This window comes from Pipistrellus kuhlii, unplaced genomic scaffold (genome assembly GCF_014108245.1).
Source record: "Pipistrellus kuhlii isolate mPipKuh1 unplaced genomic scaffold, mPipKuh1.p scaffold_m20_p_18, whole genome shotgun sequence".
Lineage (NCBI taxonomy): Eukaryota > Metazoa > Chordata > Mammalia > Chiroptera > Vespertilionidae > Pipistrellus > Pipistrellus kuhlii.
This window is the reverse complement of record NW_023425493.1, coordinates 17521201-17545091: the sequence shown is the minus strand read 5'-3', so window position 1 is coordinate 17545091 and position 23891 is coordinate 17521201. Positions and strand designations below refer to the sequence as shown.

Here is a 23891-nt window from a genome sequence, read left to right as displayed (position 1 = left end):
TACAGTTCGGTCTCAGGCTGTGGGAGTCAGGGTGGTAACCAAGTACTCAGACTGGGTGGCTTCAACAACAATGTGTTTTCTCACAGTTCTGGAGGCTGGAAATCTGAGGTCAAGGTGATGGCTGGATCATTTCCTTCCGAGGCTTCTCTCTGAGGCTGACGGATGACCATCTTCTTCCTCAGTCTGCGCAGGTCTCTGCTCTGTGGGTGGCTGCATCCTAGTCTCTTTTTATAGGGGCACCTGTCTGGTTGGATTAAAGCTCACACTAATGACTCACTTAATCTTAATTACCTCCTTAGAGGCCGTGTCTCCAAATCCAGTCAAATTCTGAGGCGCTGGGGGTGAGGACTTCAATATGTGAATTTTGGAAGGGCACACACCACCTGTCCACAGGGGGCGGAGAAGGTGGGTCTCATTGTAGCGCATAATGATTAAATTGCCTCTTGTTCTGCTCTTCTGTGTGGGGGATAGTCACTCCCCTGCTGTTTGCCTTCCAGCTCTTCTTTTTCAATTGGCTAATTACCCACATTGTTCTTTTCTCCCTGGGTGTGTTTCCCTTCCAGTTCTGCTTTGTAAGTAGTTGGATCAAAAATTGAAAGCATACTCTATTAATTTACATCTGATCTTTTCTCTTTCCTCCTACTGATTCCTAGATATTGCTCATTCTGGGTTGGAGGAGAGCATGTAGAGATGGAGGATGTAAAAGAATATAAAGGAGTATGGACATTTGGAAAAGAATTCTGATTTCTATCTTAACTTACCACTCAGGTGCCCCCATAGCATTTGAGTTGGGTCCCTGTCCTATGGCACATGTCGAGTTACTGAAATATAGTGGCAACCATACTTTGGTAAAAACTGCTGTTTGAATTTTAACCCTGCTAAGTCTGGCTCCTGCCTGATTAAACACGGAATACTTACCTCAGCTTCCAGGTGGAAAACTGGAGGCTAAGGCAATTTTTCCCTTGCCTGGGACCAGGACCACAAGAGATTGATTCCCACTGACTCAGAAGCTTCAGGGATAGAAACTGTAGATAACCTTTAGAGACTAACCGCTGAGCTCTGCTTCTGTGTTATCGGCTATCGCAAGATAGGGCCACATTCCAATGTCCAGCAGGATGTGACTAGCAACGACCCTGCAGGCTGACCCCAGTCTTTAGAACATATTCTTTAGGATTTAGAATTTAAAACAAAGAAAAATTCCTGTGGTTTGAACCTTTAAAAGGGACTGCCTACCCCTGAAACAGTGCAGTCGTGTGGAGACCACCTGCGTGTGGTACTCTCGAGGCTGTCCTGGCCAGATATTTCAATAAATCCTTGCCTGCTTTTTTAAATTAGTCATCAGCCTCCGGTGGTCTTATTTTGAACCCAGCGTTCGACCCCACAACGGTTACCAGGCCAAAGGGTTTCTGCCGTGGGTAGAAAACTTCTGGGGCTCCCAGAAACCAAGAGCCAAAGAAATGTAAGATGCCAAGGTGGGAGGAAGCTAAGAGCCCTGCCTGAGGCCTCCAGGCGGGCTTAGGGCTGAACTGAGACAGGACTCTAGGCTCCCATTAACCACCCGGTACAGTGAGTTTCCCTCTTCCCACCAGCAATCTGAGCCCGACCATACTCTACCGCTCATTGGCGAAGTGAAATTAGTTCCTTTCTTTACTCCATTAGGTCCTCGGCCATTGCTTTCCAAAAGGCTCCGAGTTCTCTTTGTCTTGTTAGACTCATTGGAGGAAATGAAGTGGACTGAAATATTTATCGGACAAGCCAAGTTGGACAGTTTCTCATATGCATAGATGGGACCGTGTCCAAGGCCAACACTATCCCAAGAAATGACTTTGCTCCCAATTGATGTAAGATAACCAACTAGAGAGGCCTCCTGGGAAAGGGAGGGGCTGCCGGTGCCGAAGCCCTGTTCCCATTCCTGTGGTCTATGCCAACCTGGGTCTTCCGATTTGTTTTCTCCTAGAGCTCCCTGTAAATTAGTGATAGAATCTTCCTTACCCCTTCTGGGACGGCGGTCTTCCTTGCATAGAGGAGAAAGGGTGGGTCTGTATCATCTTGGCTGCTGTTAGACCCTTATTAATCTGAGACTCTTCCAAAGCCACCGGAATGTTGGAATCAGAGTTTTCAACACCCTTCTCCAAGGTAAAGCCAGAGCCCTAGGCAGGTTCAACTCCATTACAATGTACTTGACTTGAAACTGTAACTAACACTGATGGTGATAAAATGCAGAGAGAGCAAGCCCTTGAGCCTGTGAGCATGCAGGAGTGAGCGAGCTGCATCTGTTGAATGGTGAACCCCAAGAGTTCAATTACCCCAGATCCCTCCACAGAAGGTAACCATGGAAACCTCATAATCCAAAGCATCACCAGTCTCCAAGCAAAACACACACACACACACACACACACACACACACGCACACGTGCACACATATCCCTGGAAGGCAGTGTGACTGTGTGCCTGTGTGCCATGTCTCACTTACTGTGCATGTAATGCCCTGACAGTCTGTGTGTGTGTATGGAATGAAATTGGCATGGGCGTTGGCTGCCACAGGCTTTCTGCTTCTGCTCTGGGAGTGGTGAGAGAATGTGGGTTTGTCCTAATGTTTGGGTGCTGCACTTGGAGCTGCTTAGAGCATGTGGGAGAGGGGGAGTATTTTCCTTTGGAAGAGGGTGATATGGTGGCATGGTTTGGGCATCCAGGAAGGTTTGTAGCAGATTTGTTTTCCATTTTGGGTTTCTATTGTACAAAAGGACCCCTTCCTTCCTTCCTCCACACACTACTCCCTTCCCTCCCTACCTCCTCCCCCCCTCCCCTCCCTCTCCCTCCCTACCTCACTCCACCTCCTCCCTCCTCCCTCCCCTCCCTCCCTCCCTCCCTCCCTCCATCCCTCCCTTTCTTTCTCTTTCTTTCTTTCTTTCTTTCTTTCTTTCTTTCTTTCTTTCTTTCTTTCTTTCTTCTTTTTTATTTTTTCACCAGTTGGGAGGTACTATTCCCCTGGGATGGGAAAACTCAGCATGGAGGGTCTTGAGCTTCTTCAACAATATAGTGTGGATGCAAAATCAAGTTTGGGTGTCATTTTACAGAGCAGTGTCTTTTTTTTCAGGGTATATGCTGGTATTTTCCTCTCTCTCTCTCTCTCTCTCTCTCTCTCTCTCTCTCTCTCTCTCTCTCTCCCTCTTCATCTCCCTCTCTCCCTTTCTTCTTCTCTCCTTCTCTCCCTCTCTCCCCTTCTGCTTTAAATCTTTACCTTCCTTCTGAAGCTTGGTCAGCCTGCCTATGGCTCCAAGATTATGAGAACGTGGTACTTGGGGAGGGGGTGGTGGGACAGCTCATGGGAGTCTGCTGATGAAATGTGACAGTCAGTCTGTGTGTGACATCAGGAAGATTGCATCATTTGGCAGATCTTTGAGGGAGAGGCAGCTCCATCTGGATTAGGGATTGGGGGGGGGGGGGGGGGAATGGTGGCTAGTGAGCCAAGGCTGCAAGGAGACATGCCTGGGTTCCTGAGTCATGACCATGAACTGTGAACTCTGCTGGAGGCTGTCCCAACCTCATGGGAGCTCAGTGCATACAAGCGGCCGTGTGTTCATCAGCTGCCCCTGCCCCTTTATGTAACACATGAGTGGAAGATAATTCATTAGGGTGCATTGGGAAGAAGCCCTTGTCTTCCAAATTTTTTTTTTTTTAATATAAATTTTATTGATTTTTTTTTTTTTTTTTTTTTTTTTTTTTTTTTTTTTTACAGAGAGGAAGGGAGAGGTACAGAGAGTTAGAAACATCGATGAGAGAGAAACATCTATCAGCTGCCTCCTGCACACCCCCACTGGGGATGTCCCCGCAACCAAGGTACATGCCCTGACCAGAAGTGAACCTGGGACCCTTCAGTCCATAGGCCAGCGCTCTATCCACTGAGCCAAACCAGTCAGGGCTATCTTCCAAATTCTTGCCTTTCATTCACATTTATAGCCAAGGCTGCTACCATGTTTCCCCGAAAATAAGACATCCTCCAAAAATAAGACCTAGCGCATGGAAAGATAAGACATCCCCTGAAAATAAGACCTAGCGCAACTTTGGGAGAAAAAATTAATATAAGACACTGTCTTATTTTTGGGGAAACAGGATATCAAAAGATGATGATCAAAAGACTATTTTCTTTGTTTAAAGCAGCTGCTTCCTGGATGATAGAATCTACATTGGTGGATCACTGCCCACATGTCCTCTGGCCCCTGTGCTGACAGCCCCTGTGCCTCTAGCCTCCATCTGTTGTCCTGGTGGCCCTGATCCCAGGAGAGAGTAGGCCTTACTGGCTGCAAGTTATTTGGTGTGAGGCACCTGTTGGGAACTAACACCTTGGCGGGAATGCTATTGCTGCCTTTTGAGTTTGCCCACCTGGCACCAGGGCAACCCCAGCAATGGGCTGATGGGAGCCACCACTGGGTACGATCCACTGTCCCTATTCCTGGTGGAGCCCATTCTCAATCCCTCCAGGAACTATTTCCCATTCTGGAGAGTCCCCGCCAACAGGTGTGAAAGGGTCCCTTGATCTTGACACACCATGTCATCCAGACAGTTTGGGACGTGCTCTTTCCCCACCCAGGGTGGTCCAGGGGCGGCTGAGGCTCAGGTGAGCTTCTGTCCGGTTTCCTCATGCTATGTGTGTTCCCGGGAGTGTCTTGAGTCTTTAACAAGCAGTGGTTCAGAAATCTGTGGTTCCAAGCAACTTACCCTTTCATTCAACCGCTACTTGTTCAGTGCCTCCCAAAGACAGCCACTGGGGACACAGCACGGTTTTCGCTCTTAGTGAACTCACTCACCAGGTGAGGTGGCCACAATAGGAGCCTGCAGGGCATGGTGGGAGCAGATAAGGGGGGCAGGAAGGCTTCTTAGAGCAACTGATGTCTGGTCTGTAACCTGAAAGATGATGGGATTAGCCAGGTGAAGGGAGGTGATGGGACGCTTTCCAGCGAGGAGGAATGGAATGTTTATTTAAAAACTAGAGGCCCATTACACAAAGATTTGTACAATAGGTCTTCCTTCCCTTGGCTGCTGGCACCAGTTTTCCTTCAGCACCCGGGACCCAGGCCTTTGCTCCAGCCACAGCGGAGAAGCCAAACCTTGAGGCTTCTCCACTCCAGCTGCAGCCACGAAGCCAAGCCTCTTTAGTCTTTAGTCTTTGCTCAGGCCAGCGCTTTCAGTCTTCACTCTGCACCTGCATATGCAAACTAACCTGCCATCTTTGTTGGGCTCATTTGCAAACTTACTCCTGATTGGCTTGTGGGCATCCCAGAGGTATGGTCAATTTGCATATTTCTCTTTTTTTGGTGTAGATAACTGCTTTACAGGTGAAATCTTATGGCAAATGATAGTCACAAAAGAGGAAAAAGTGAGAGAGAGGTGTACATATGGAGAAACATAGGAAACTAACAGAGACCAGAGAGGTAGAGGCAGACTCAGCTGGACAGAATCAAAAGTCTGGACAGACACAGAGATGGGACCACACAATCATGGATTGTTACAGCTGGAAGAACCATGGTGAACATCCACAAGCCTCCCCTGTTACAGATAAGGAAACTGAGGCAAAAACACATCTGCTAATCAGAAAGGTATTTAGTTGGAATGCTGAGTCATATCTCCTGCCTTCCAGTAGGTCTGAGAGAGGAAGAGATAGAGAGGGATGAGATGGGGGAAGAGGAAGTCAGAGAGGTAGGGAGAGGCGTGTAGCTGAGATGTGCTGGCATCACACAGTCAGGATTGTCACACCCTGAGGAACGAACTGAGGAATGAACAGAAGCAGGGAAGTTTAGATGAAATCTCAGCTGGGTCTCTTTCTTTTCCTTTCTCCTTCACCTTCCTTTTTCTCTCCCTCTCTTTCCCCTTCCAACCACATCCTACGTAGAACTAGATGTCAGGAAATCGGTTTCCATGGCTACTAAATGGCATTCAAGTAGGCTGAATTATTAAACCAGGGGCTTTTCTTTGAAGCCAGGGCCCCAGAATGAAGTCCTGTTAGGGGGCGCAGTATGGAGCACAGGTCTGCATCAGGGCTGTCCAGGGTGCTCCCTGGTAGGTCTGGCTCAAGAGAGGAGAGCGTGCCTTGAGCCCTGAGCCTTTCCCCCTCTGCATGTAGAAAAGGCTGAGGCGTGGGGAGGGCAGACATCTGCTGGGGTGAAGAGGTGGAGGGAGCCAGGCCAGGCATACCGAACTGAAGCCCTGTATCCCAGCCTCCTTCCCACCTCCTCCGCCTGGAGCAAATAGCGCTGGACAGCAGCCACCACTCATCCAAGTGGGACAAGAATAAAAACCAATATTTTTGTTATGTCTGAAAGGACACCATTTGTTCTAATTAGTTGCTACTTGTAACCAAAGAGGCAAACAATAAAATGGCAGGTGTGTCTGAGAGCACATCGTCCTTGGACCTCTGGAGTGGTGACGCCTGCTGGGTAGGTCAAGGCCATCTGTCCTGGAACCATCGGTTGGCCAGCACGGCCCTCTCTCAGGAGTATGAGTGGGCTTGGAAGTCTTGTTTGTGGGCACACTTGTTGTTTGTTTTGATGATGGAGGGGGTGAGTATGAATGCTCTTCTCTTCAGGAGATTCCAAGCCAGGAAAACCAGCAGCCTTCTGGTACCCCAGCTCCGTAAACTTTTTCCAATACAAAAAGAAACCCAATTATTGTGGTGCGAATCACCTGCTTGCTGGCTGATGGAAAAGGGGCCCAGTGGCTGGTGAGGGCACTGTGTCTGTGTGTCCATATGTTGGGGTAGAGGTGGGGGGGGGGGGCAAGAAGAGTCCATCTTGGGGTTAATGGAGTCATTCCCCTTCCCTGTAGATTCTGCAGGTGATTTCCTAAAGTGGGAAAATCTCTCTTCCTCCTCCCCCACTTTAGAGCCTCTTTTTCCCTGAGAAGGTAGGGTTCTGGTTCCCAGGATTCCCTAGGATTTACCTTCCTTTGGGCAGAGCCCAAGATTGCCACAAGGGAGTCCCATTGCTTTCTGATGCTTGAACCGGGAAAAAAAAAAAAATACAATCTTAATAAGGGGAACCAGTTCTGTAAGGCTTTCCAAAAATCTGTCCGCCTCTGAACAACTGATGTAATGGCCCTGACTCTTTTCTTCTAATGCCCAGATGGAGCAGTTTTTAATGTCAGGGCTAAAGGCCTGGCTTTCTAAAGTCTAATTCAGAGAGACCACATTCACCTCATTTCAGGGTGGGTGATGATTTTCAGCACTTAGCTGGCTCGGAGGTGGGAGTCCTGGGTCCTCACAGACTGACCCCCCCCCCCCCCCAAACAGACCTCTGCGGGGGGAATGGGAACCAGCCAACTGCACAGCCCTTGGTCTTGGCTTCCCTTCCTGCATCCCAGACTAAGGGGGAGGGGAGAGGAGCCCTGGGTCTTGTGGCTACGTAGTTGCCTTCAGCACCTGTTCTCTGGCACATGCCAGTGGGGGCGGCGGGTGTACCCGTACAAGCTTGCCTAGAATCCCTGCTTTCAGCCACAAGGAGCTCCCTGCTGAATAGAAAAGTCTGACTGTCCTCATTCAATTCTGGCAAACCTCAAAGTAAACCTTCAGAGGACTTGCCCATCTGTGCCAAGGCCCCGTGGAACAAGAGCTGCCCGGGATGCCCTAACTGGTTTGGCTCAGTGGATGGACCGTTGGCCTGCAGAATGAAAGGTTCTGGGTTCGATTCCAGTCAAGGGCACATGCGGGCTCCATTCCCCCATAGGGGCCGTGCGGGAGGCAGCGGATCAATGATTCTCTCTCATCATTGATGCTTCTATCTCTCCTTCTCCCTTCCTCTCTGAAATCAATTATATATATATATGAGAGAGAAGTCCCCACCCTGGCACCCTACCCCTTTTCCTTCTCCTCCTCCTCCTCCTCCTATCCTTTGTTTCTCTCCTTTCAATCAATTCTTCTTCTTCTTCTTCTTCTTCTTCTTCTTCTTCTTCTTCTTCTTCTTCTTCTTCTTCCTCTTCCTCTTCCTCTTCCTCTTCCTCTTCCTCTTCCCCTTCCTCCTCTTCCCTCCTCCTCCCCTCTCCCTCCCTCCCTCCCTCCCTCCCTCCCTCCCTCCCTCCCTCCCTCCCGCGCTCTGATTCTGAGCTTTTGCTGGAGAGTGGGCAGCTGTGTATGGCTACCTGGCAAAGCTGGACTGAGGGGATGGGCTGTGGGGTTTTCATCAGCAAGGGTTCAGGGAGGCTTCCTGCTCTTCTTGAGGGAAAGATGTGCAAGAATCAGAGGGATGGTGGGACAGAGGACACTAGGGATTCAGATCTAGAGAGCTTTGGAGATGTCAGTATGACTGTTTAGGGCTCTTTTATTATTTTTGTGCTCTTTAACTGTTCTCCTCCCCCCCTCCCCCGCCCCTGCCTGGGAACAGGGTATTCCTTAGAGTCCCCAGGGCGCCCCTGGCAACTCTCAGAGAGCCTCGTCGTCCCCATACTCCCCCCCTGTGGCGGGCTCCAATCTTTGGGCCGCGACTGGCTCTTCCCCCTCTCTTCCCTGGACGCTTAAAGCCACTCTCTCAACTGGGTCCTTGAAGCCCCCACCTCACACCTGTTTCTCCTTAGACGTAACCATGCTCTCTCCGCCAAGGTCCTCCTGCCCGCCCGGCAAGCGCCAGGACCCTGCAGCCCGGGGAGGTCCCCGAGCAGGACTTGGCACTCCTGCCCACCAACGCGGACGGTGTTTTTGGGTGGAAATGGCCTGTGGAAGTTTGAGGCCGCAGAACTTTCGCACTGAAGCCCTGACTTAAATGTCTGGCCCCAGGCTGTTTACTACACAGAAGGAAGGGGGAGGTAAGGGAGTGAAACAGAGCCCCGCCCTCAGGCAATTCCTCGCCCTGGCGGCCCGCCCGCGCACCCGCCCTGCCCCGCCCTGCCCGGGTGTGCACCGCAGCCCCGTGCCCCGCCCGCCCCGCCCGGGTGTGCACCAGCCCCGTGCCCCGCCCCAGCCGGTGTGCACGCTCACGCCGCGTGCTGCCCCGCGCCGCCCAACAGCCCGCCCGCACCCACTCGCGGGTGCTGCCCGCGCCTGGACAGCTCTTCCTTCCTCGCTGTGGATACAGCTCATTCCGTAACTCTCCTCCCGCTCCCCCCCGCCGTGCGCCCCACTGGGGGCCATGTGGTGCCAGCTCTCTTTGGAATTGTCAGAAATTTCCTTTCCACTCCGTGGGCAGGAGACAGGTTTCTCAAAAAAACCCAATAACGGCCTCCCTGTCTCACTCCCTTACCTCCCCCTACCTGCCTGCCCGCTGCTTTCTCTGATTGCTCCCTCTCCTCCACTTCAGTCTCCCCGGTCCCCTCTCCCCGCTCCCCTCCCCCCACGAGTTTGCTCTTCGGAAAATAATTCAAGGATGTCTCGGGAATACTAGCACACTCCTCATTCAGCCGGGCGCGGGACTCTGCATTAATTCCAGGTAAGCCCGGGCGTGGGGTTTTGCTGCTGAGAAGACGGCTGCCTGGGGGCTGCGCTGCCCTCCCCGCGGCCGCTCCTTCCCCGGCTGCTACCTGTTGGGGATGCATGGACCCCTGAGAAGCCTAGTTTGCTGGAACCTTCTCCAAGCCAGTTCTTCTCCCCCACGCGCTACCCTTTCCCTTGCAACTTCGGGGGCAATTTCCCGGGCGTGAGAAAGTGCTCCGTCGCTGGGGTTTTTGGGGGTGAGCGGTGTGCCCCTTGCCTGGCGCCCAGGGCTGGCATCTTGTGTGTGGTCATGCGTTTGCTCAGCCCACCCGGAGGAAGGCTTGTGCTGCCCGGAGCGCAGCCAGGCTGAGAGCAGGTCCCAACCGCAGGTCTCCGGGATCCTGGGGCCGGGGGACCTGGGGCACCGGGAGGTTTTGTGGGGGGACCACTCCAGGGTAAGGCTAGCTTCCAGCGAAGTTTGTGTGAAGGAAGCTGCGTGCGCCCTTAGAGGCGACCCGGAATTGGCAGACTGGGGGGGACCTGCAGCCGCGGATGGTCGGGCAGCGAGTGGACCCTGTCATGGGAGGAGGCTGGGAATCAGGCGGAGGAAGGGGGATGCGGGGAAGCCAGACTCCCTGGAGTGACTTGCTTTCCCACGCAGCCTGGTCCCCCTGCGCGAGGGTGATTGTGTCCCTTTCCAGGCATGGACCCAGAGCCCTCTGCGCCTCTTTGCCTGGTGCTCCTGCCCGGGAGGGGATGACGGGGGGCACCAGCCGCATCCCCCTGAGATGGAGGCTTCCTCCGTGGCTGTGGGGATGGAGGGGCAGCTTAGCCACTCACTCAAGCCAGGATGTCCTCCCTCTCCTTGGCCTGGGGCTCTGGCTGCTCAGAGCCGGTGGTTCAGGCTGAGTGAGTGGGTGGATGACCGGCATCTGGGGCTTTTAATGATCCGCATGCTTTTCCCCTCGGAGGCCATGTATTGGAACATTGATTCTTACCTACAGGTGGGGGCCTAGAGCAGCGCCATGTCACAGAGACATCGCCATTAGGGGACAGGAGTCAGTTCGGCTTAGCACAGAGGAGTGTTTCCTTGGAACTGAAGGATGTTTCCAAGGCTTCAATAAGAGCATCCCTCTGTCTTGGCTGACATCTGAGCTGTCTTTCCTGGGGGCTGGGAGCTGGGATGGACACTGTGGGGAAACTCCCCGTTGACAGTTTCCAGAGAAATGACGAATGGAAAACAGAAAACTTTGTCTTCTGCAAATATGTGGGTCTTGTAGATTGTGCAGCCGCCCCTAGAGCCTAGAAGATGATGACCTTTTCCTGCTCGATGCCATCCTGCTGTCTCTCACGTGCACCGTCTCTGGCCAGCTAAGATGTTCTCACCACTCTGGAGTTTGGGTAATCTTGTAATTTATTGTCCAAGCCAGGGCGCTTCTGAGAGTGGACAGGGACATTAGTATTAATTACCCGTGTACGATAGAGACTGTCCAGACGGAGAGGGACAGATGATGAAACCAAGAGCGATTGACTACATGGTGAGGGGTAGGGACCGCTCCAGGGGCAGCGTGCGATGCTTTCCCACCATTTGTATGTTGCTTCTTCCTTCCTGGATGGTTCTTCCTGACTCAGATCTCAGATGGACTTTATTTCCGTTACCTCTGAGAAACCGGTTCTGAATGCGAACCCCTTTCCTTTGACAAAAATCCCACCCCCAGGATGGAACTTCACGCTCTGACTGCAGGGATTACACACAGAGGGTTATTTACATGGAGCTCTTTCTAGCTCTCTGTCTGCGTCTTTGTGGTATTTATGAGTCTGGGGCTCCCAGGAGACCATCTGTCTGCCTGGAATTGGGAGTGCTGCGTTGATGGCTGCGTGATGCACAGTGACCCTCAAGTCACACGGTTGAGCTGTTGTATCACTGTTGTCGGGTCTCCTGGGCTCTCCCGAGGCTGGAGGTGGGGAGGTTCTTGTTGAAGAAGCATCCGGTGGCAGGGAAATGCCCAGCTTTTACTTCTTGGCTTGTGAGAGGGTGTGAGGAGGATTCTGAGAGGATGTGTCCGTCATAGCTCCATCCTCCTGGGAGCCCATGGCTCTGCCAGGCAGCCAAGTCCCTGCAGAGCTTCAGAAGGTTTAGCTACAGCTTATTGAGTGCTTATTGTTTTTCAGCCAATCCTAGCCAACAATAATAAGTAGGTATTACCTTCATCTTATAGGTAAGGAAACTGAAGCTCAGAAACGTTAAGTAACTTGCTCAAGGGCACCCAGACAGTAGGAGCAGAGCTGGAATTCAAACCCAAGGCTTGCTGACCAACTTTCCCTGCAATAGGGCCTCTTGTGTGCTGAGGTCGATGGGGTCAGTGTTTGGCTCACAGACTTAGTCCTACCTGTTTGGGGTCTGGGGTGATGGATGATTCCAGAGTCAGGTGAGTTGGGCAGTCCACTTGGCCATCTTGCCTGGACCTTGCTTCATGCTGCCCCCGTCCTTTTTGTTAGTGTTGTCCTTTCTTAGTGTCTGAAGTTCGTGTCCCTCCTCCCTGCCCTGATGCCTGCACCATCCCTGGAGGGGTCTCTCCACTTCACTGTACTCAATGGCCTGGATGGTGGGATTGTCTCAGGAAAGGCAGAGCCCCGTCACCGTCTGGTGTGTGCCTTAGTCATTGGAGCCTCTATCTGTAAGGATCACAGCTGAGGGATTCCAGTTATCTCAGAGACTGACTAAGGTCTAGATTTCAGAGAGCCTCCCCACCCCTTGTTTTGCCCAGAAATACTTCTATAGATGATCAAGGGGACCTGACCACACCCAGCTGACAGTACCTTGGTTAGATTCCTCAAAGCCTCTCTGTCAGGAAGGCAAAAATAGAGCCATAAATGGGTAACTCTAGACATTGTTTCCATCTATTCATCATTCCTATTTACCCTGTAGCACCATGTCAGCCAGGCCATGAACAACATTGGGGGAAAGAAGGTATTAACAACTGGGGGCGGGATAGAGAAGAGAGCATTGGCCTGGGAGACTTGACTCCTAGCCCCGACTCAGCCCCAGGAAGTAGCCATGTGACCCTGGGCAAGTCACTGACCTCGCTTGGTCTCCTCTTGCCTGGAAATGAAGGTTGGGCAGATGCTCTGCAGGTATTGCCCAGTTCCAACAAGCTAAAAAGCCATAGTTCCGGGGGGCTTCCCACTCTGCAAATCCTAGGCAGAGCTGCTCCCCTCTCTCAGCGGCGGGTAGGGGAGCAGATGGGGCTGATGGATAGGCGATGGATGGAAGGGGCCTGAAGGACCCATCCTGGGGAGGAGCAGTGACTGCTCCAGGTCTCCGGTGGGCATGTCTCAGCCCAGTTCTGGTCTGAAGAAGTGGGGCTGTTTATCTGGCCGGGGGGAGCCTTTTCTCCTATCTGCCCCTGTTACCTTACATCCCCAATAAGTTGATATCATCTTGCATCCTGAATAAGCGATAGAGAATTGGGAAGAGCAGGAAGCAGCACTCTGCTAACCAATATTTGTAATAGGCCCAGCTGCAGTGCTCGTGGAGGGGAAGAACGCGTGTCCTCGTGGTACAGTGTGTTTGGGAGCATGGACCTAGGCCCGTGGTCGGCAAACTGCGGCTCGAGAACCATATGAGGCTCTTTGGCCCCTTGAGTGTGGCTCTTCCACAAAATACCACAGCCTGGGTGAGTCTATTTTGAAGAAGTGGCATTAGAAGAAGTTTAGGTTTAAAAAATTTGGTTCTCAAAAGAAATTTCAATCGTTGTACTGTTGATATTTGGCTCTGTTGACTAATGAGTTCGCCGACCACTGGCCTAGGCCATTGGACAAAGTATACATGTGACAAACTATAAAGCTGTTTGGAATGAATAATCCCATTACAAAACCCACTTGTTATAGTACAGAGTTCATTGGGGGGGGGGGGGGGCGTAAATTAAGTACCTTCCTGGCAGAAGCCAACATGTGTGATGGGGCTAAGAGAGAAGACTCTGGATCCTAAATAGGGTTAGTGGTGGCAGCAGCAGCAGCTGGCTGGGTGCTGGGGAGGGCACAGAGCTGGGAGCACCAGCAGGAGGGTGTGATGCTGTCTTGGGTGCAGGCCAGACCCTGCAGCCTGGGGTGGGGCAGCCCGCCTGTGGCTTTTTGTAACCTCGGTGTATAATCTGGGGATTTCTAACCTGGGTAGCAAAATCTAGGGCCACACTGCTGGGCACGCCTTTTAACGACAGAAATGTCATTATAGTTGCAAAAATGCAACTTGAGGTCGAAGTAGCTCTCTTTGTTTTCTGTACTGCAGAGGAGTCTGTGTTTATTATGCCTCATATGTATCTTTTGTAGCTTTCTCATGAACAGATGTGTACACAGCCTTTTGCTGGGAGGAATGGGAAAAGAAAGATGAAAATGACATGGTTCTCACTCTCAAATAGATGGTTTCTATTTCTAAGTACAGTGCTTTGAAGAAGTCCTCATTTCTTTACCAATGACATCAAGGACCTGGTCTTACTCCTGTCTTTACTGGCCACAGACCACGGGCCAGTCAGTTAATGCCCTGGGCTTCCGCTGCACCATCATCCTCAGGCCCAGGACCCACCTTTCAGAGAAGGTGCCTCGGTGCCTTGAAGCCATGCTATGATTTTATCTCACAAAAACCCCCATATTTTTTTGTTTTATTTATTGAATAGGAATTTTATTCTTTGTTGTTGTTTTTTTTTTTTAATTTTAAAAGAATACTTTATACTTCTTCCTCTTAAAAAAAAGTAAATTTAATCTCTCTTGACTTATTTGGTCCTTGGTTGAGATTTTCTTGCGTGTGATGACCCCACAGACAAGCAGATTTTCATGCCTTCTCTAGGGAAGGGATTTGTAATGAAAGGTGAACACATACCTGCTCCTCTTTTTTGTTGGATCTCAGGCTCTGGGTTAATGAGCTGAGAGTCCTGGGAATTAGCCAGCCAACCACAGAGCCTGGGTGCTGGCCCAGAGTGGGCCCCAGGTTGGGTGTAGGGGAAAGAGCTGGGCTGGGGGCAAAGCCCTAGCTGTGAGCCTCAGCTCTGCCACTTAGTGGAAGTATCGCAGCCTCTGCCTGTGTCCCACGCAGCCTCTCCCACTGCCCCCGCCCCCTCCTTCTGCACATGTATCCTGCGTGCCTGTTCTGGGCCAGGCACGATTTGGGTCCTGGGAATACAGCAGTGAATAAGGCAGACACATTTTCTACTTTCATAGTGAATTGCAGGAAGGGAGAGACAATAAATAGTCAAGTAAATTTGTAGAAAAAAAATAAGACTGTGATAACTGTCACTCAGAAATCTAATCTAGGGTGACGTGACACTGACTGGGTGTGCCAGGCAAGGCTTCTGAGGAGGTACTATCTCAGCTGATCAGAATGGCAAAAATGATCAGAAACAGGATCCACATAACCAACTCTCCATGGCCCTTGTGAGGAAAAAGTGAAATTGTACACGAAAGTGTTTTGGGAACTAGAAAATAAGTGCCCCACATATTATATCGCATTAGGCAAAATTTCTCCAGGGGTAAGCCTTTTGATTAATAGTTGCAATCTTAGTTTCTGGCATGGTAGTAAATGTGGGTTAAAAATTATGTATATATAATTGGGAGTTTAGAAGGATTTTTAAGAAATAAAATAACCCCAAATGCGTATCAATAGAGGAATGGATGAAAAGCTGTGGTACATAAAATGAAATATTACTCAGCCATAAACGAAGAACATAATCTTACTATCTGCAACAGCACGGATGGACGTAGAGGGTATTATGGCAGGTGAAATAAGTCAGTCAGAGAGAAGTACCATATGATCTCACTTATATGTGGAATCTAAAGAACAAAGTAAACAAATAAGCAAAACAGAAACAGACCTGTAGGCACAGGGAACAGACTGATGCTTGTCAGATGGTTGAGGTGGGGCGGAAGGCTGTGTGGAAGAGGGGAAGGGTTTAAGAAGTACAGAATGGTAGTTACAAAATAGTTACAGGGATGTGAAGTGCAGAATAAGGAGTGTAGTCAGCTATACTGTGATAATTATGTATGGTGCCAGGTGGGAACTGGCAGTATCATATGCTTTTTTGTAAAGCATATGACTGTCTAAGCACTATACTGTACACTTGAAACCCATACAAAATATTTGTGAATGCAAACTGTAAAAAAAAAAAAAATGCAAGGAAGAAAGAAAATAGCATGATGTCTGTGACTCACCTTTGTTCCTTCCACTCTTGCTACCATTGGCTTTCCTGATGATTTTTATCCATGACGTCTTGGGGAGAGTGGAGAAGGTTCCTTGGGCATCACCAGAGCAGAGAGGGTTGGAGAGGGGTGGACAGTTCTGAGGGAGTAGACTTCCCAAGGAAGCTCCAGATTGCTTTTCGGGCTTTTCAAGGTCTTCTTAACCCAGAGAAGAGGCTAGCTTATCTGAAATGGGTAGGCGATGCCACAGTCTCCCTCTCGCCCTCCACATCTGGGAAGAAGGCTTCACTTCCCTTGCTTCTGCACCCTCTGGGTCCCTGCCTTCCTCCAGCCCTGCTGCCCTCTCCCTCTTCTCTCCCACCCTGAGGACTGAGCACCAGGAGACCTCAGTCCACGCTGCTGGCTGTAGGCTGTGACTTATCAGACCTGTTCCCCACCCTGCCACCCTTCCTGAGGGTTGAGTCAATGCAGCCCACCTACTGAAGCCAGTGAGTCATGGCTTTTCCAGCTCGCAGGTGTGAATCACGCAACATATAGCCCATGAGATGACAGCTGAGGAGACTGTGTGCCTGTCCCTGTCCTTCACCTTCCCATTGCTTTATCCTGCTTCCTGCACTTAGAGCCCAGAGCTTTGACCCTACAGCCCTTCCTTAACGGCAAGAGCTCTCGGTGAGGTGTTGTGTTGAAAGACTGAAGGCAGGATCCATGAATCCATGATATGACCAATTCATTCCCATGGCTTTGAATGCCACCTTTATGCCCCCAATTCCCCCATCAGTTAACTCTTTCTGCATAATCCCCAAAACCAGTCTAAACCCCCTAAAATTTAGTATTTTTCACAGTTCTCTGGGTTGGTTGGGTGGATCCTGTGTCCTGGGCTGGCGTGGCTGGACTGGATGGTCTAGGCTGGCCTCACTTATAGATGTGGGTTATCAACTGAGGCATGTGGACAACTGGCATGGCTGGCATCTCTCTCCTCTTGATCTCTCTTCCTCAGAAAGGCTAGCCCAGGCTAGCCTTAGTGGTCGCAGAAGGGTTTCCAGAAGCAAGAGAGGGCAAGCGTAGAAGCACAAGCCTTTTTTAATCCTTCGCTTGTGTCACATTTGCTACTGTTACATTCCTGAAGCAAGTCACAGAGGCAAGGTGAGACTCAACGTGGGAAGGTCCTCCAAGAAGCAGACATAAAGATCAGATTAAATGTGCAAAGGTTTAATTAGGAGAAGCACCTATGAATGGTAAGGAGGAGGGAGATGAGAAAGGCTGGAAGAACTCTCTGAGCACCATGCAGGTGTGACCGTGAGGGGTGGATGGTTGGGAGCAAGTGTCCCGACCTGCTGTACAATCTAAGGCTGCTCAGGAAGGCTGTCTGGAAGCCCTCTAGCAAAACTCAGCTGTCAGGGCGGGAGGGGGGGTCCTTACTTCCCAGGAGGGAGGCTTGCCTTAGTGTCCCTGCCCTGCTCCTTCTGTGCAAATGCAGTGATGGATCCCAGGGCCAGCAGCTGGGGCTCTTGGTCAATTAAGCAGCTTGTAGTTAGACTTCGGCCAGGTACATTCTCATATCCCTTCCATGGCCATTATTCAAACAATTCATCCCAAAGTATCACCAAGTTATATTTCTAGCTCAGATTTCTCTTTTAAAATCTGGAACTCTATATCTGACAGATTTCTTAATGCTTCTCCTTGTCTGTCCCAGAGGCATCTCAGATTTAATGTGTTCAGACTAAAGTCTTCATCTCTACCACCCAATCTGCTTGTCCAGCTTTCTCTCTCTCGGTGAGTGGCGCCTTCATCCACCCAGAAGTCCAGGGCCACTGTTGGTACTTGCACTCTCCATGATCTTACAGTCCAACCCTTTCACTCTAGCTGCTTGGATACTCCTTAGTGCTGTAGTCTTCTCTGTCCCTCCCGGCCACCACCTTGACCAGGTCACCATCATCTCCTGTGTAGATGACCACAACAGCCTCCTAACTGATCTCTCCACTTCCTCTGTGTCCCCTTCACAGATCCATGCTCCACTCGGTCGCTCACACAATCCTGAAAAATAAACATGATCATGCCACTTCTCAGCTTGAAGTCCAACGTGTTGGCCATGGCTTGTGTGCCCTGCATGTTCTCATCCCCTGCTCTCTCCAGCTTCCACTCCTATGGCTCTCTCCTTTACCCAGCACCCTCCACCACCCTCTAGCCACACTGGTCTCCCATAGCATGCATGTGCCTAGCTCCTCTCACTACAGGGCCTTTGTATGTGCTGTTCTCTCTCTTTAATTCCTTCATCCTCTAACTGCCCAGTTACCTGGTTAATGCCATTCCTTGTTCAAGTCTCAATTTAAATGTCATTCTTCAGCGAGATCTTCCTAGACAGCTACCCTCTCCCACATCCACTTAATTTGGGCCCTTCCAGATTCTTGCATTCTTGTAGTTTCTTGCACTCAGCCTAGTTTGCGTGTATGTTTAACATCTGTCTCCCTGGCAGAACATTTTTGAAGGATCGGGACCATGTGCCTGTTGCTTATTGCAGTGTCACAGAGCTCACCACCATCCGGGCACACAGCAGTGGTGCCATAACTCTTGGGGGTGTAGATGAAGGTGCTCTCCCATTCATTGCTAAGTAGCTCTGCACACTCATTGTCTCTGAATCTCAGCTTCCTTCGATGTATGCAGGAGTAGGACCTCCCTCACAGGATGTGTGTGGAGGTTGGATCTGTACAAACAACAACACAGAGGCGATAGGGCTAGGCTTTTAGAGGAGGGGAGAGAAGGCAGAGGGCAGAGAGGTGTTGAGTAAATGCTGGTGGGAACATTGGAGGGAGGCAGGCGGTGTAGGTTGCCTCGGATCCCACACCCTCTCAGGCATGGCTTTGGTGGGGATGTAAAGTTGTGAGGGTTTTCGAGGGAGGAGTGCTGGTTTTTAGAGGTAAACAGAATTCAATTAAAAAAATTCAATCTACAGCCCATTTTATTGTTTTGCTCTGCTTTTTAAAGTTTCATAGCAACAGTCTCAATGCCCAAATATGAAGCGCCAGTGAGTAATTTGCTTTAATCAGGGCTTGGGAAATTCAGATAACGTCTGTATGTGGGGAATAGCTCCCGACAGGTGTGCTGTTTGGTTTGGCCCATAAAGGGAGAGCATGCTTGCAGTCTGCATTGCCATTCGCTTGCCATTGAAGAAGTTTAATTCTCCCAGCCCTTGGTCCAGGAGCAATCTTCTGTTTGGGAATGGGGGTTGGGAGGGGCTCTAACAGATATAATTATAATCAAGACCTCACCCTAAGTCCAGTACATAAAAAAAAAAAAAATTATTAAGCCTCTAGTACACATGTGTCAAACACAAGGCCCGCGGGCCAAATCCGTCCCGCCAGGCCTTGCAATGTGGCCCGCACCACGCTGTCATCACTGCACTCCGTTGCGTTTCCATCACAATGACAGTTTATGACTGTTCAGTAAACCATTCGGCCCGCGATTTAGGTTGGATTTTAGATTTTGGCCCCTTCTCTGATTGAGTTCGACACCCCTACTCTAGTACAGCGATGCTTTGGAGTCCCAGGGTTTTTTGAAAATGTTATGAAGGCTGTGGCCATCACCTAGTAGAATGCACCCCCCCTCCCCCGCCCCCATATTCACACAATCTTAGGGAAGCCCAGGGCCTCACGGGGCCCGTTACACCTGGAGCCTGGTTGGATGACCCTGGTCAAGAATATTCTCGGCATTGTGATTCACGGGAGGACTGGGCAGAGGCGGAGGCGGAGGTGCCAGGTGGAGAGGCAGGCCCGGGGCGGCCCAGGCTGAAGCGTTCCTTCTGCAGCTGTGGGCCCAGGTGCCATCCAGAAAGCTGGGCGTGGACCAGCCTGGCCACAGGAAGCAGTTGGTAGTGACACAGCAGAGGGTCATTCTTGGTCCCTTCCAACAGGATGTCGGTGCAATTCTGTGGAAGGGCTTCCCCTCAGGTCTCGGACCCAGGTCACATTTCTTTTCTCCCAGCATGCCCTGCTTTCTCCTATCCAGCTGAATTCCAGGGCCTCCTCCTCCAGGAAGCCCTCGACACCTCTTCCCACCCACCCCATCCTGCTTCCCTGAACCAGAGTGTCCTTGTGGCCAGCGCATCCTCTGAGCTGTGTTCTCATGTTTCTTGTCTTTTTGGTTAACCTTCCAGCTGTAGGACTGACTGTAGTTACAGGGCAGCTTTGAAAGGTCATAACTGCACCTTCTGCCTGGCGACCCCAGGCTCAGAGTGGGAGGGTTAGGAGAGCAGCCCGAGGAGCAGTGAGACTCCAATGAGAGCCCGGGGCCTGGGACGGGACAGTCTGATGGAGGTGACGTGTTTTTAAAACGTCTCTTTCCTCCTCCAGAAATCATTCCATTTCTCCTTTTCTCAATGCAGTGCAGTTCCTCAAAGAGTTGTTTGTAGCTGTTGGGTCCAAATTCTCTCCCTTTATTCTCTCTCTTTTCTGAATTAGCTTTTTATTGTGGAAAACTTCAAACATATACTAACATAGCGGAATAGTATAATGAACCCTCAAGTACTACCACCCAGCTTCGATAATTATCAACCAGTTCTTTTCACACCTAAATCTCCCTTCTCTACCTTCCCACTTGCTTATTTTGAAACAAATCCAGCCATCATATCTTTCCATTCATAAATATTTAAGTACCAGTCACTAACAGATAACAGATTAGAAAAATAACCATCATAGCATTACCACACTTGCTCAAATTAACAGTTATGTTGAATATCTTCAGATATCTAGTTGGTGTTCAAATTTCCCCAAATGTATAATTTTTTTCTTTAGCAATTCATTTATGTGAATCAGAATCCAAATAAAGGTTACGCATTATATGTAGCTGAGCGGTTTTGAAAAAAAATCTTATTCTGTAGGTTCCTTCCCCCACTTTGCTTTTGGCCTTATAGTTTATTTTCTGAAGAAACTTGGTCTTTTTTTTCTGTAGATTTCCCCACATTGTCGATTTTACTGGTTGCACCCGCTTTGTGTTGTTGAATGTTTTGTTCCCTGTGTTTCCTATGAATGGGTACTTAGTTCTATTTGACTTAGATTTGATTTTTTAAAATTATTTTGCAAGATGACTTCCTGGGGGAATATGTATTGCCATCAGAGGCACTTATGTCTGTTTTTTTTTTTTTTTTTTTTTTTTTTTTTTTTTTTTTCTCTTCTTGTGACATTAGCAGCCACTGAAAACCATTGCCTGGATCAAAGTTGGCAAGCCTTTTCTATAAAGGGCCAGACAATAAATATTTTAGTCTGTGGGCCATGCCGTTTCTAACTCAACTACTCAACTTTGCTGCTGCCATGGGGAAGCAGCCATAGCCAATGCATACATGGCCGGGCATAGGTGAGTGCCAATAAAACTTTATTTATACAAAAAAGCAGGCCACATAGAGCCCAAGAGCCACAGTGTGCTCACCTCTGCCTGGATTGTTTGTTTCATTGGGGTTTATAAAAAGTGGATATTGTAATTCCTTCCTCACTTGTTAGAATAATTTATAAAGAGAGATTTTTCTTGCACTATTTGGCTACCCCCATTCCTTTTTTTTTTTTTTTTTTTTTTTTTTTTTTTTTTTTTTAGTATTTTATTGATTTTTTTACAGAGAGGAAGGGAGAGGGATAGAGAGAAACATCAATGAGAGAGAAACATCGATCAGCTGCCTCCTGTACACCACCCACTGGGGATGTGCCCGCAACCAAGGTACATGCCCTTGACCATAATCAAACCTGGGACCTCTCAGTCCGCAGGCTGACACACTATCTACTGAGCCAAACAGGTTAGGGCTACCCCCATGCTTTTTGAACTTTCTTTCTTTCTTTCTTTCTTTCTTTCTTTCTTTCTTTCTTTCTTTCTTTCTTTTTTATATATTTTATTGATTTTTTTTATAGAGAGGAAGGGAGAGAGAGAGAGAGAGAGAGAGAGAGAGAGAGAGAGAGAGAGAGAGCGAGCTAGAAACGTCGATGAGAGAGAAACATCGACCAGCTGCCTCTTGCACACCCCCTACCGGGGATGTGCCCGCAACCAAGGTACATGCCCTTGACCGGAATCGAACCTGGGACCTTTCAGTCCGCAGACCAACGCTCTACCACTGAGCCAAACCGGTTTCGGCTGTCTTTCTTTTTTTGAAAATAATTTTTTAAATTGATTTTAGAGAGGAAGAGAGAGAGATAGAAACATCAATGATGAGAGAGAATCATCGATCAGCTGCCTCCTACACACCTCCTACTGGGGATTGAGCCTGCAACTTGGGCATGTGCCCTGACCCGGGAATCGAACTGTGACTTCCTGGTTCATAGGTTGACACTCAACCACTGAGCAACGCCAGCTGGGCTTGCACGTTTTTAATGAGGCTCCCCTTTGCCCCCACGCCCAACATTTATTCTTTCTGAGGTCATCAATGACCATCCTGCTGTCAAATCCAGTGGTCAATTTTCAGTTCTGTTCTTGAGACACCTGACTCATCAGCAACATTTCACAGCTGATCACTCCTTCCCCCTTGAAATGCCTTTTGGGACACAGCGCTCTCTTCTGGGGTTCTCCCCTCCATCTCCCTCCCCCCCATATGTAACTCCTGGAGGCTTTTGTTAATTTTTCCTTATTAATCAACCTGTGAATTTTGGATTCCCTAGGTTCAGTCCTCAGACTTCTTCTCTTCTTTATCTACAATCACTTATCCCGAACCCTACACACAGAAGACTTCTAAATATTGAATATATAGCTAAAGGCATGTGGATATCACATATTATGCTTAATATGATATCAAACAAGTAGCTCTAGCCTGGTCTTTTCCCTGAACACTCCGTGTGTCTATCCAGCTGCCCATGAGACATTTCTGCAGGGATGTCCAAGAGACATGTCAAACCTTACATGACCAAATGGGATTTCTTGATCTTCAGCAGAAAACCTGCTTCTTTCTTCAATTTTGCTATTCCAGTGAATGAAAACTCCATCTTTCTAGTAGCTTAGGCCAAAAAATCTGAGCGTCATCCTTGACACCTCCTTTTTTCTCTCACTCCCCACATCCAGTCTGTCAGCAGCTCCTCTTGGCTCTGCCTTCAGAATGCATCCACGTCTCACCACCTCCGCTGCCACCACCCGGCGCGAGCTATTGTCACCTCTCTCCAGGATTGTCGCCACAGCCTACTGCTGTCCGAAGCTGGTGGTCACGCTTCCCTGTTGGGGTGCATTCTTGACCCAGCAGCCCCGGGGACCTTTTAACAACTTTAAGCCAGGACATCTCACTCTTCTGCTGAAAACCCTACCCCACAGCTTTCCAGCTCAGCAAGAGAAGCCAGATCCTTACCGTGGCCTACAAACCCTCCAGGCTCTGAATCCTGCCCCGCCCCTTACCTCTCTGACCCCATACCCTGTAACTCTTCCGCTGTCTCTCCCTGATCTAGTCACACAGGTCCTTGCAGTACCTAAGGCGCTTGGCACCCGCTTAGCCTCTGGCTCTCTGCACTTGCTGTCCCCTATGCCCCAGGTATCTGCGTGGCTTGCCCTTCACCTGCTTCAGGTGTCCCGCTCAGGAGATCTTATCAGAGAGGCCTCCCCGACCACATTACTGTTCCCTCCACCCCTGCACCCAGGAAAGCAGAAAGTCAGGAACGTAGCAAAGAGAAGCCGGGCTGTCTTTCTCCCGATTCCCTGAGGGAAACTGACTGGCTGAGACCCTGCCCTTCCTTTTCCGCAGACCTCACTCAGCCCTGCATGTGCAGTCGGGACTGCCAATGACGTGTCAAGTCTGAGAGGGGACACCCTCTTTCTCCATGCAGGATACCCCCCTTTCCCCCCCCAGAAAGAGACCTCTTTTCTCTTCCTTAAAAGACAAGGTCTTGATCTCCTCTGGTTGGACTAGCTGGGGCTCCCTCTCCGGGTTCACAGCCAGCCTTGAGGTGCTGCCTTCTAGGTGTTCACTCACGAATCCTGCTTCAATGTTTCATTCCAAGGCCTGGGGCCCGGAGCCCACAGCTTGCACTGGCCCAGAAAAGGCCGCGGTGGCCTCCGCTTTGGGCCTTCCTACCCTTTCTGTCTGTCATCCAGGGATGACCTTGCCCTGGTTCCTGTCCATTCAGCTGTGAAAACCCTGTCTGTCAGTTTGGATTCGAATCCACACCTGACATATGGAGACCCGTGGCTCCTGCTGGGAGGAACTGGGGGGATGTCACGAAGCAGAGATGTCTGCAAAGCCGACGCCTCGGAGCCTCTCCCCGGCCCAGCTGCTCGTGGCTCAGGCCTTGGCCCTCACCGCAGAGCATCACCGGCTCTCGGAGCTGCATGGGGCCCGCGGGTCACCTGGACTCACCCT

At 50.0% G+C, this 23891-nt stretch overlaps 1 protein-coding gene across 9 annotated transcripts in view; it reads left to right on the top strand.

Moving 5' to 3' along the window:
- Positions 1–9230: 9230 nt before the first annotated feature.
- Positions 9231–23891, top strand: part of CACNA1E (calcium voltage-gated channel subunit alpha1 E) — a 371824-nt gene continuing 357163 nt past the window's right edge. For 5 of the 9 annotated variants that reach the window (XM_045583159.1, XM_036442250.2, XM_036442248.2 and 2 more), the window contains exon 1: positions 9236–9410. The gene's annotated coding sequence lies outside the window, so the exon portion shown is untranslated. Of the gene's footprint in view, positions 9411–23891 lie in introns of all 9 variants that reach the window. The other 4 variants (XR_004988714.2, XM_036442251.2, XM_045583160.1 and 1 more) reach the window with 2 other exon arrangements.